Consider the following 12,137-nt stretch of genomic DNA (forward strand, 5'->3'; position numbering starts at 1 on the left):
AACAAATGGCCAACAAGCACTGGAAGATGCTCGATGTCACCAGTCATTAGAGAAACACAAATTAAAATCCAGATGAGAGACTACTTCATACCCACTAAGATGGCTATAATAAAAAAAGGAAAATAATAACATTGGTGAGGACGTGGAGAAATAGAAACCTTTATACACTGCTGGTGGAAATGTGAAATAGTGCTGTCACTGGAAAACAGTTTGGTGGTTTCTCACAAAGTTAAACATAGGATTACCGATTTCATACCTTAGTATACACACAAAATGACTAAAACTAAACTCAAAGAAATGCTTGTACCAGGATTTTCATAGCAGCAGTCTTTGTGGCAATCAAAAGATCAATCAACTGATGAATTAATAAATAAAATGTTGTACAAGCATCATTTTATCACCCCAAAAGAAACCACATGTACATCAGCTGTCACTCCCCATTCCATTTCCCTAACCCCCACCTTGGCCTCTGGCAACCACTAATCTACTTTCTGTCTCTACAAATTTGCCTATTCTAGGCATTTCATATAAATGAAATCATACAACATGTGACTGGCTTCTTTCACTTAGCATAATGTTTTTCAAGGTTCACCCACATTACGGTATGAATTAATTTCTTTAATTGCAAAACCACATATTAACTAGAGTATAACGTTAAATGGAAAAAGCCTCCATATCCTAGCAGAAAATATGGGCAAGCAGTTGACTCTTTTTCAAGCACCCAGATAAAGGTAGACCATAATGAGAGGCGAACTTTGTCTGTGTTGGTTTTTCCTAAAGAGTGTGCCTCTGACACAGATTCAAACTGGTTTTGCAGCCAAAGAAGTGTAGAAACACTCCATGTCAATAATAGGGTCTGGGTGGCTTAGGCCATTACTTCTTTCACCATCCCCAAAACACCCTTGAAATACACACTCTAAAGAAAACAAACCAAAAAAAGTAAATAAATAAAACTGCAAAGAAAGTAAGTGTAACTTAGGATCTTGGGCTGCCAGCAGACTCTGGTCACTAAGCCCTTCTCTCCCTAGGTGTTCAGAGCTGTCAGCACTGCTCTCTGGAAAGAGTAACGTTGTCATCAGCTTAGAAAGGCTCTGAGAAGTTCTTCAGCAGAAAAAAGACTTAGTTTACTCAACCTTTCCTCAACGTATCTGACCGTAGAACCCTTCCCTGGACAATACCTACTAATAGCCATAGAATTTGGGGAGCACACCTTAGCAAATGCCAGACTATTTGAAAATAAATGTTCAAATGGGAAAATTCTGGCTGAGGTGTCCTGTCAGGGATATGCTATCCACTTAATCACTGTCTCCACGTTGAGATTTGCTGACATCTAGTGCCGATGCTTTAATTTAGGACATGCTCGTAATTTCTTCAATATACTGCTGCTCACTGACGTAAAAGCCCCCTCCTGCAGACTGCCTTGGATTTAACTTCTTGCCCATCACCATTATGATGCATTTATATCTTGGAATATTATGAATTTACATACATGATTCACTGGGCTAAAAATGTGTATTGGCTTATACTTTGGCTCTTCCCTTGCCTTTTAAAATATGTCTTATGAACTATACATACAAAAACTGTGTCAAGTACTTCTTGCTTTAACTTTTTGTTCATGAACGGCACGACTGTGTTTAGGGCATAGAGCTAGAAGGTTCGGAGAGAGGTCTGACGATTCTAGAAAAACTCAAAATTATTCCCAGAATGAAGATACAAGTTTTTATTTTAGTAAATTCTTGAACTTTCTTTTACCCTTCAGGTTCTAAATTGAGGGAGAAGAAAAAGAAAGAAGAGGAAACCGTAATATAACCACAGTGATGAGCATTCTCCTGCCCCAGGACAATGGTTACTCGGTCCATCCATTTAAAATTAATGTCAATGAAAATTGTAAAATGTTAGGTTTGTGAGTATAAGACTCAACTTATGATCCACATTATATGTGTCTCTGTATGTTTAATAATGGCAGTGCATATGATACCTGTTTACACAAAATATTAATAACTTCCAAGATTTTTGCTGTTAGTTCAAGATAATCAGACTTCATATTTTCATAAGAATTCTGGTACAAAATCCTGGAATGTCAATTTCAATTGAGTATCACTTAATAACTCTGTAAAGCAGTCTTATTCACTATAGATAGGGTTAGTATTTTTGAGTGTTTGTAATCTGGATTATGGAGAAGGCAATGGCACTCCACTCCAGTACTCTTGCCTGGAAAATCGGACACGACTGAGCGACTTCACTTTCACTTTTCACTTTCGAGCATTGGAGAAGGAAATGGCAACCCACCCCAGTGTTCTTGCCTAGACAATCCCAGGGACAGGGGAGCCTGGTGAGCTGCTGTCTATGGGGTCGCACAGAGTCGGACACAACTGAAGTGACTTAGCAGCAGTAGCAGCAATCTGGATTAAATAATATTTAATCTAATTTTGAGGTTTCCCAGTTGGCGCAGTGGTAAAGAATCTGTCTGTCAATGTAGGACCACAAAGGTTAGATCCCTGGGTCGGAAAGAGCCCCTGGAGAAGGAAATGGCAACCCACTCCAGTATTCTTGCCTGGGAAATCCCATGGACAGAGGAGCCTGGAGAGCTACAGTAAATGGGATCACACAGAGTTGGGCACAATTTAGAGACTACCCAACACAATTTAATTATTGCTGGGAACCAAAGAGCAATTTCTGTGTGTTTAACTGGTTCACTCACAGCTAAAGTTTTTGTGAATATAAGCACGTTTGTGTGTTTTGTGCAATTTCTGCTTCTAACTGGACTATGGCATTGACAGTTAACATGCTGGTTCTTTTGTTGAGGTTTCTCTGTGACGTATGATGACTCAACTCTCAAAATTACATGAAATCTGTATTCACACACTTTGTCAGGATGTCCTTTGGTGTTCATCGGATCCAAACAAAACCCTAACTCAGTGTGAACTCAGCACTCGAAATTTCATGTTTTAAAGTGCTCATCTAGAAAAATCATAATATTACTTAGTATTGAAATGATAACACAAATTTTTTAAAATTTTGTAGAGAATTTGTGGGTTTTCTATGAACACATACTTGGATCTCAGGCTGAGAAAGTGCCATGGATGATAACCATTCATTCATTCAACAGTATTTATTGAGGCTATTGTGTGCCTGGTACTGGGAATCCAACAATCAACAAACTGCCGGCCCTTATGAACAGGCTTACAGTCTGATGGGGAAAGAGGACAATAGACAAGTAATTATATAATTTCAGATAGTGATTCGTGCTGTAAAGAAAGTGCAAGGGATAATGGAATGGACAGTGACAAGGACAGAAGTGCTGTTGAAGAGAGGTGGCACGAATGGCATCTTTTTGGAGCTGACATTTGAGCAGATACCTAAATGAATATTGTCTTGGAAGGTTTAGAAGAAGAGCAAATGTAAAAGCCTTGAGATAGGAATGCACTTGGAGTGTTTGTTGAGGATCAATAAGATGGCCGGTTGGGCTTCCCAGGTGGCTCAGTGATAAAGAATCTGCCTGGGACACGACTGAGCAACTTCACTTTCACTTTTCACCTTCATGCATTGGAGAAGGAAATGGCAACCCACTCCAGTGTTCTTGCCTGGAGAATCCCAGGGATGGGGGAGCCTGGTGGGCTGCCATCTATGGGGTCCCACAGAGTCGGACACGACTGAAGCGACTTAGCAGCAGCAGCAGCAGCCAACACAGGAGACACGGGTTCGATCCCTGGGTTGGGAAGATCCCCTGGAGAAGGAAATGGCAACCCGCTCCAGTATTTTTGCCTGGGAAATCCCATGGATAGAGGAGCCTGGCCGGTTACAGTCCATAGGGTCACAAATGAGTCAGACACTACTTAGTGACTAAACAACGACAAAAATGGCCGGTGTGGCTGAATCACAAGCCAGGGAAATAACGTCAGAGAAGTAGCCAGGGATCAGATCACACAAGGTCTTATTATGTCGCAGTAATGACTTTGGGGGCTGCTGGGGAAAGAACTGGGATTGCAGAAGGCATGCTTGAGATAGACAAGAGGTAGAACTCCTGTCTCAGAAAATCTTTTGTTTTCCCCCTTCTAAAAATCAACTTTATTGATTTACATACAACAAAATGTCCCCATGTTAAGGGCACAATCAGATGAGTTTTGGCAAATGTATATATCCATGCCACCATTACCATAATCAAGATGAAGACTATTTACAGTATCCCCCAAAGTTCCCTTGTTCTCTTTTGCAGTCAGGGCTCATCCCCTGATCCCCACCAGAGCCAGGAACTCACTGGCCTTGGGGGACTCATTATTTTTAGTGTGGGCTTTAAGGACCTAGATCTGGGCTGCCCAATATGGTAGCCACTAGCCGAATGTGCAGATGGTGACTGCAGCTATGAAATTAAGACGCTTGCTCCTTAGAAGAAAAGTTATGACCAACCTAGATAGCATATTCAAAAGCAGAGACATTACTTTGCCAACAAAGGTCCGGCTAGTCAAGGCTATGGTTTTTCCTGTGGTCATGTATGGATGTGAGAGTTGGACTGTGAAGAAGGCTGAGTGCCGAAGAATTGACGCTTTTGAACTGTGGTGTTGGAGAAGACTCTTGAGAGTCCCTTGGACTGCAAGGAGATCCAACCAGTCCATTCTGAAGGAGATCAGCCCTGGGGTTTCTTTGGAAGGAACGATGCTAAAGCTGAAACTCCAGTACTTTAGCCACCTCATGCGAAGAGTTGACTCATTGGAAAAGACTCTGATGCTGGGAGGGATTGGGGGCAGGAGGAGAAGGGGATGACAGAGGACAAGATGGCTGGATGGCATCACTGACTCAATGGACGTGAGTCTGAGTGAACTACGGGAGTTGGTGATGGACAGGGAGGCCTGGCGTGCTGATTCATGGGGTTGCAAAGAGTCAGACACAACTGAGCGACTGAACTGAACTGAACTGAGCCAAATGTGGCGACTTTAATGTAAATCGAATTAAATGAACAATTCAGCACCTCAGTTGCACTAGCCTTGTTTCAAGTACCTAATAGCCACATGTGGCTAGTGGCTGCCATATTGGACAAGACGGGTAGGGACTTTTCCATTACTGCAGACAGTTCTATTGGGCAATACTGAGATGAAACCCTGGTGGAATGTGACCTTCACCACATAGAGATAGGCCAAGCAGCCTGTAAGCTGAATAAGCTGTACATTTTGCATCACCCAGCTGTATGTTACTGTGTTTATTACCTTTTTTATAAGTAGTCAATAAAGCCTTGCTTGGGCTAGGGTGTTTAAGGGGAATGGTATGGTTGTGCTATGATAATGGTAACAGTAACAATGGAGTTGCTCACTACACAGAAATTCTTCCTGCATTACTAAGTTTAAGGGATGTCCTATTTTTATTAAGTGGAATGATTTCCTTTATGACTTCTAAGGCACAATCTTAAGTAAAATCAAACCTAAAAATCATAGTCTTACTAAGTCTATGTGTGTGTGTGTATGTGTGTGTGTGTGTGTTTTGGAAGGGAGTATTCAGATGCAAATATTCTGCAATAGAAACAGTTGTTAAACCTAGTAGTGGTTTTTATATTATTTTTCTGTACATCCTTGAAAGCTTGAAATATTTTTTTAAAAGGAGGTGTTCATTTTAAATGTTGGACAAGAATAGTTAATGTTATCAAGATTGTTCATGACGTGAATGAATACAGGTTAAGAACTGTGTGTGTGGTAGTATATATAGCCCAATGGTCAGAACAGCCTAAGGGTCAGTATAGCACAACAGTTGAGTGTACTCTGGAGCTAGACTACTTGGGTGTTAATTGTGCTACTTATTGGGCTTCCCTGGTGGCTCAGACAGTAAAGAATCCACCTGCCAATGCGGGAGACCTGGGTTCGATCCCTAGTTTGGGAAGATCTCCTGAAGAAGGGAATGGCTATCCACTCCAGTATTCTTGCCCAAAGAATCCCATAGACAGAGGAGCCTGGTGGGCTAATCTGTGGGGTAACAAACAGTCGGACATGACTGAGCGACTAACACTTTCACTTTCATGGCACTTATTAGCAGTGAGACATTGAGCAAGTTACTGAACTTCTCTGTGCCTCAGTTTCTTCATCTGTAATATAAAAAAGATAACAGTAGTACCTGGCTCATAAGGATGCTGTAAGGATTAACTAAATAAATGTGGATAGCCTGGCGCACAGTAAACTCTCAGTGTTAATAGCTATTACGATAAGGCTGAGAACGATACAATTTTGGCTTCTTAAAAAAGGATATCCTCCCTCCATCTTTTATTTTTTTTAAGAAATAAAGGACTTGAACAGTCCATCAAAAATGTTAACAACTGAGAAATCTAATTGATAACAGACTTAATTTTCTTCCTTTAAACATTAATTTTTATTGGAGTAGAATTGCTTTACAATGTTGTGTTAGTTTCTACTGTACAGCAAAATGAATCAGATATACATATTCATCCGCTCCCTTTTGGACTTCCTTCCCATTCAGGTCCCCCACAGGGCATTACATAGAGTTCCCTGTAATTTTCTTCTTTTTTACTTATTTTCTAGACATTCTATGTCAAGTGATTCTTTTTGGACTTAAAACAATAGAAATCAAGACACAAAATCTTGGCTTTGAAACCTTCCCTCAAAGCGCCCTGCAGTCAGGTAACCAGTGATTTTCCAAGTGTGATCTTTGGACAAGTAGCATCAGCAGTACCAGAGAACTTGCTAGAAATGTAAATTCTCAAGCTCCAGCCCAGATGTATTCATTCTGGAGTAGAGCCCAGCAATTCATATGTTAGCTTTATATTCAATTCTGAAGCTTGCTAAAAGTTTAAGAATGACTGTGCTAAGGCAAAACATGTGGCTCTATACTTGACCTCTCTCATGTTCATAGTGGTAAGTACTGCCAATCACTCTTCCTCAAATACTCTGCAGCTCTTGTGTACAATGTCTACCCTTGGACATACTTTCTTTGTGAGCCTCTCGAGAACTACTGCTTCTCCGGATCCTCAGTGACTGCCCAGTGATAGAAAATGCAAATGCTTCCTGGAGCTAGGCAGGTAATTTGTCTCAAGAGGGCCTGGTGCATGACCTTAAAGAGTGAAATGCTGGCCACTGTCCAAACATGTCTACATTTTTTGCAAAGTTAAACTGCCTCTGGCCGAACAAAAACACATCTAAGCCAAGTTTGGCTCCTGGCCACCATTTGCACTCTCATGTCTTGGCGAATTCTCTCTCAAATCACTAAGCAGCTATGATGCAGTGGAAAGACTGAGTGTGTAACAAGGAAGAAAACCTTGATTTGAAGCCCAGCTCTGCTAATTGCTAGCTGGGTGGTAATAACGAAAATAATGTTAACTTCTCAGCTTTAAATCTTCTCATCTGTATAATAAAGACAACCCTACTTACCTCATAGGACTGTTTTAAAAATTAAGATAATATACTTAAAACACCTGCCCTATAATAAGTCCTCAGTAAATTTTTCATAGCACTTGCAGTTTTTTTTATTTTTGAAATATAATTGATTTGCAATATTGTGCCAATTTGCTGTACAGCAAAGTAAATCAGTTATCCTATTTTGATTATATTCTTTATTCTGCTTGTATTTATGAACAATTTAGTTTAGCCTGCTTATTCTCAATGGACGAGTTTGAGCAAACTCTGGGAGATGGTGAAGGGCAGGGAAGCCTGGTGTACTGCAGTTCATGGGGTTACAAAGAATCGGACATGATTTAGCAGCTGAACAACAATTCATTCTATTGGGGAAGCCCATGGCTCAGCAGTAAAGAATTCACCTGCCAGCGCAGGAGATACGGTTTGATCCTGGGGCCTGGAAGATCCTCTGGAGAAGCAAATAGCAACCCACTCCAGTATTCTTGCTTGGGAAGTCCCATGGACAGAGGAGCCTGGTGGGCTATAGTCCATGGGGTAACAAAGAGTTAGACACGACTTAGCAATTAAACAATAACATTCATTCTATTAGACTTTGAGTTCCTTTGGGATGTTTCTTTGGGACAGGGATTAACTTCTGCAATCTTCTCCTTTTAAGTTCCTATAATACCTACTTCAGTAATTAAGTCCCTCTCACATCCACCCCAAACTTCAACGAAAGCTTGTCAATGTCCAGGGTAGGTATCTGAAGTGACATATTCAATTCTCAGTAGAGATGTACCTTTCATAGACGAAAACATGAGGCCCACTTCTAATAAGCCCCAAAGTTATGCTTCCCTTCTTTTTTCCACATAAAAAAGAACAAACAATGATGATTGTTCCATTGTCAAGTGGAGGCCTCTTGCTCCTTACATTGACCAGGTTTGTTAAAAGCAATACAGGAAGTTTAGAAGTGCCATACTAGAAATTATGAAAAGAAAAAAAAAGAGGGTTTCAAAAAAAAAGAGGTTGACAATTCAGATATAAGTGATGCTGGTAGAAGAGGTGGGTATTAGAACAGCTAACATTAGATCCCAGCTCATTTTTCCCATCTGGAATACTGAGACAAGAATAAGAACTATTATGCATCCTATAATGCAGGTTATTATGCAATTAAGATCATGGCATTAGGGGAAGTGGAAGGACACACGTGTATTGCCTGCACATAAGCAGGTTAGGGGCTTTCTGCACTCCTATGATTTTATGTTTTGTCCTAACAATCTTCTTCTTACTTTATAGGTATCCATGCCTAAGTGCCTGTAAAGAATTCACATATTGGATTTGGCCTGGTTAATATAATTTAATACACAACATATAATAATTTTAATATATTATTTATGTTAGCTTTCTTTGCATAAATGATGAACTTTGTGTCTATGCTGCTGCTGCTGCTAAGTCACTTCAGTCGTGGCCAACTCTGTGCGACCCCATAGACGGCAGCCCACCAGGCTCCCCCGTCCCTGGGATTCTCCAGGTAAGAACACTGAACTGGGTTGCCATTTCCTTCTCCAATGCATGAAAGTGAAAAGTGAAAGTGAAGTCGCTCAGTCGTGTCCGACTCTTAGCGATCCCATGGACTGCAGCCCACCAGGCTCCTCCATCCATGGGATTTTCCAGGCAAGAGTACTGGAGTGGGGTGCCATTGCCTTCTCCATTGCATCTATAGACTCATTAAATAAATGACTTTCAGGTTAAATGATCTCATTTTAGAATTGCTTGAAAATTTACCTCCTCTCCCTCCCATTAACTATGCTTTAATCCAGGGTATTTCTATTCTTTTCTTTCAAAATTATAACCCTTAAACACAGGACAACTATGATAACAAATGGGTTTAGATATCAAATTTAGTTTTGGAAGTTTGTTTCTAACTAATCTAGGTTCCATATGGATAAAGAAACACTGGACCAGTCCAATGGATTATGATTGATAAGCCAGTTTTCAGTAGGGAAGAAGTAGTTATTTTGTGAAGGCACAATTTAGAATGAAATATTCAGATGCAATTTTTAAAAATTTCGTTTCACATCAACAAGGAAAATGTGACTTGGTGATGCTGACATGAAAGTACAGGACAATGTTAGAACTGCACACTGGCATTATCTTTCTTGTTCACCTAGGCTTTCATCATGTTGTTGCTGTTTAGTTGCTAAGTCATGTCCGACTCCTTGTGACCCCATGAACTGCAGCAGGCCAGGCTTCCCTGGCCTCCACTATCTCCTGAAGTTTGCTCAAACTCACGTCCATTGAGTCAGTGATGATATCCAACCATCTCATCCTCTGTTGTCCCCTTTTCCTCTTGGCCTCAATCTTTCCTGGCATCAGGGTCTTTTCTAATGAGCTGGCTCTTTGCATCAGGTGGCCAAAGTATTGGAGCTTCAGCATTGGTCATAAGAAAAATATAATTTCACCACAGGTGTAACTTCTCTGTCACAGGAGAAAATAATTTCCATTTAAAAGGCATATCTAATTTCTCACCTTAGAACTAAAAATCAGTTCCAAGAACTTTTGTGTAGTGTACCACCAAACTACTGTTAAAATAGAAATAAACAGTTTCCTGCATGAATCAATTCTTTAAGAAAAACTTTATTGAAGATTATTCCCTTTAAGTTAAGTAACATTATCTCTCTTATACAGAGATACCATTATTTTTGCACAGGCCAGGTAGAATTGAGCAAGAAAATAATTAACATTTAAAGGATTTCTAAAATGCATTTCTTTAGAAGAAAATTGTGGATAATAATTAGTGAAAGTCAGTACTAATACCTTTTAGGAATGTCTAGTTTATAGACAATTCATTTCAAAGCATCAAATTTTATTTATTCAGAAAAACCTAATGTGGTAAATATAGCCTTGGCAGCTACAGAAAACTCGAATGGGGTCATGGACTGTACTGATCTATCTGTTTTGTGCCAAATGTTTCAGAAGTTTTGAGGTGGTGCACTTATCTAAGGTTTCAGAAAGCAAGAGTTTCCAGAATGATAAGGGAAAGGGGCTGACTGTACAATATTCAAAAAAATACTAGCTTTCAATTAATATATGGATGTGTTTTCCATGAGGAGACAGTTTCCTAGCACATAGTAAACATCCTTACAGCCCCTTGAGTCACTAAGAGGAGATCCTGAGGCCTAACAAAAGGTCTGGGCTTAAAAGTTTCTTTTTTCTCTTACAAGAAGTGGTATAAAAAGCACTCTCTGGATCTGAGAGATCCTGGTGATTTGACTTTGGACAAGTAACTTAATTCCTTCTAGTCTGTTTCTGTAAATGGAGTCAACAATATCTGGCAGAGGAGTTACAGGAGTGTGGGTGGGATGATCTGTGTGATCATGTTATGTAAATTATAAAGCCGTAAGTGACTAAAAGGTAGTTATTATTTTGTACAAGACTGGCCTAACCTTTCCTGCCTATGTCCCTTGTCTGTAAAATGGGTACAGACCAAGGTCTGAGAGCTCCTGAACTTGAGCAAGTCACTTCCTTTTCGGAAGTGTTTCCTAGCAAGGTTATTATAACATTATGAAGATCAAATGTTATCGTGTATGTAAATGCTATGACAAACATATACCAAGAACGTAATAAATGATAGCTGTTATTACTTTCTGAGGGTAAGGAGCAAACAAAACTACTTAAAAGACTTTGGATATGTACTTAAATTCTGTACACATCTAAGGTATTTTTATTTGCACTGTAAACTGCAAAGACGTACATGGAACGAGGAAACAAATGGCGTCTGTGCTTCCCAATGAGGGGGGGAGGGAATGCAGAAAAGGGGACTCAAGAGCCTCAGCGGCTTGTAATAGAGGCGGGAATGAGAAGGAGTGTGACAGAAAAAAAATTAAGTAACACTCCGAGAATCAATTCACTATTCTCCCCCTTTTTCTCTTATGACCTCCAGCCTTGATTAGACCATTTCACTCAACTTCCCAGCCCGCCATGTCGCTGGACATTTATTTACTGTACCTTCTTCACTGAGAGCCTTTCATTCCCCTCCCCTTCTAGGAGCCGTGAACTTCAGACCCTCTGCTTCCGACACCCATTCCCTTTAACTCTGTTTTTAACCAAGCTTCCCTGCATCCTTCCCTCCGCCTAAGGGGGAAGTGAGCTTGATCGCATCGCACGGCATCCTAGGAAATGTGGTCTCTCATACTCATTTTGCTTGGGCCTTAGAATGGGGACGACGACAAAAGAGATTGAGCTAGAACTACAACTTCCGGAAGGCAACGTGAGTGAGTCTCTTCCTGTCTGCCCCCATTCCTATTGCTTTCCTCTTCCTCCTCTCTGCGGGCACCGAACCGCTTTGCCTCACGGTACTTGTAGTTCTTTGTGGACCAAAGCTCCTAGTACTTGATGGTCAGGCGAGAGGCTGAAAGACTCTAATTCCCAGAGGGCAGAGCGAAAGCTGCGCCTGCGCAGTCTCAGAGAGGGCGTGTATGTCTGTGTGTCTGAGGGAGAGAGAGCGAGAGTGAGTGAGTGTGAGTGCGGGGTAGGGTGGTGGCCGTTACGTTCGGGGCAACGGCTACGGCAGTGGAGAAGTAAGAAGAGAAACAACGTCCGGCGCTTCCGCCTTCGCTTAGGAGGAGGAGGAGCTGGTAGGGAAAGGAAAGTGATTCGCCCTGGGCCTGGACGAGACCGAGTCGGGCCGGCGGGGGTCTGGGCTATGAGCCTTTGAGGGTCGCTTGGGACGCGGAGCGAGACTCGAGAGCCGAGAGCTATGTCTCAGCCGCCGCCGCCGCCTCCGCTGCCGCCGCCGCCGCCTTCACT

This window comes from Bison bison, unplaced genomic scaffold, assembly GCF_000754665.1.
Source record: "Bison bison bison isolate TAMUID 2011002044 unplaced genomic scaffold, Bison_UMD1.0 scf7180017864267, whole genome shotgun sequence".
In the NCBI taxonomy this organism is placed as follows: Eukaryota; Metazoa; Chordata; class Mammalia; order Artiodactyla; family Bovidae; genus Bison; species Bison bison.